This window comes from Macrobrachium rosenbergii, chromosome 10 (assembly GCF_040412425.1).
Source record: "Macrobrachium rosenbergii isolate ZJJX-2024 chromosome 10, ASM4041242v1, whole genome shotgun sequence".
Taxonomy (NCBI): Eukaryota; Metazoa; Arthropoda; class Malacostraca; order Decapoda; family Palaemonidae; genus Macrobrachium; species Macrobrachium rosenbergii.
Window position 1 is genome coordinate 28,027,553 of NC_089750.1, and position 1,471 is coordinate 28,029,023.

The window sequence follows — 1,471 nt, forward strand, 5'->3', positions numbered from 1 at the left end:
GAGCAAACAAATACTGTTCTTCTGTGAGATGAGAATCGGGAAGCTAATTCAATATGGTCTTTAAGAGTAAAGTTCATAATAATAAATGACATTTGAAGGGAATGGCAAGCACAACAGAGGATAAGAAACATCTCTTAACATTCATCGTTAACTTCCAGCACCACGCGAGAATGCATGTAATACACTCGAGGCTATAAACATGTCACTTACTAATCATCCTTGTAAAAGAAAGCAGAATACATATAAGGTTAACCTGTGGGAAATAAGATTTCATCTGAAGGCATAGAATATTCTACATCTTTCTAGTTCGACCTACGTCATAGTTATATTTCCGAAAATCAAAAGTTGAAAGGAGAGAATCCAAAACATTCCCTGGAAAAAAGTATATTTAGTATCAACTGGTCCAGGTAACGGCATATTACCATTAAACTTCTAGATATAACCCACCACAGCAAAACAGGAGAGAGAGAGAGAGAGAGAGAGAGAGAGAGAGAGAGAGAGAGAGAGAGAGAGAGTCTCTTCCAGTTAGTTCTAATTTGAAGCCAAATATAGCATGCATTCTAATAACGCAATGGCTAAACTTGTTAAAATATTCGCTGTTAACTAAGGGCTTGTTAAGTTACAAAACTATAATAAAATACAAAGTATTTTTTTAGTAAATGTCTCTTAACGCCTGCTGGGGCCACCTTGCTAAGTCGCTGAGTTTGAACTCGAAACCTGATGCCATCTTTAGAGTTCTCCTCCTCCTACTACTCCACCAGAAACTGTATCTACTGACGGCTTAATTGTCAAGTGTAAGAGCTACTAGTATTTAATTTTAGAGAAACTCTACATGCGAGGAGAGTCGGTCAGTCTGTTTCGTTTATTCGGATCGCTTAGCATTTACAGTCTGATTTTGTTGTTTCTTCTTGTTCTAAGACCTTGCATGAGCATAAGAAAATTCAATTTATTCGCTCAGTACACTAAGGGTGGAATGTAATAACCACGTTATAAGCAATACAATCTAAAATTACCCCAGAGAGAGAGAGAGAGAGAGAGAGAGAGAGAGAGAGAGAGAAAGTACAGGCTATGAATATATGTAACAAACCATTCACTTCAAGACTATTCTATATCCGTAACCTACGCATGAGCAGAGACTAACACAGACTTGCATACGGTATATATACAACCTATCTGAGGCCTCAAGCGGGGAAGATATTTATCCACCTCAGGCGACAACTCCCGCCTCTCCCTTCCTCCTGGCAGCCAAGGGAACATCTAGATAAACAGATATAAAATGATGTACAGGTAATAACTGGGGATTTATGCGTCGCTGAGGCTGTATGCAGGTGTTATCAACTTCACCCTCTCTCTGAAAAGTGATGTGACTGCAAACACCTGTGCTACTGACGCTTATAACGTATGCAGGTGATGGGGTGTGTCTGTGTGTGAGTTCGCGTGGAACTGCAAACCACAACACCATGTCAAAGAT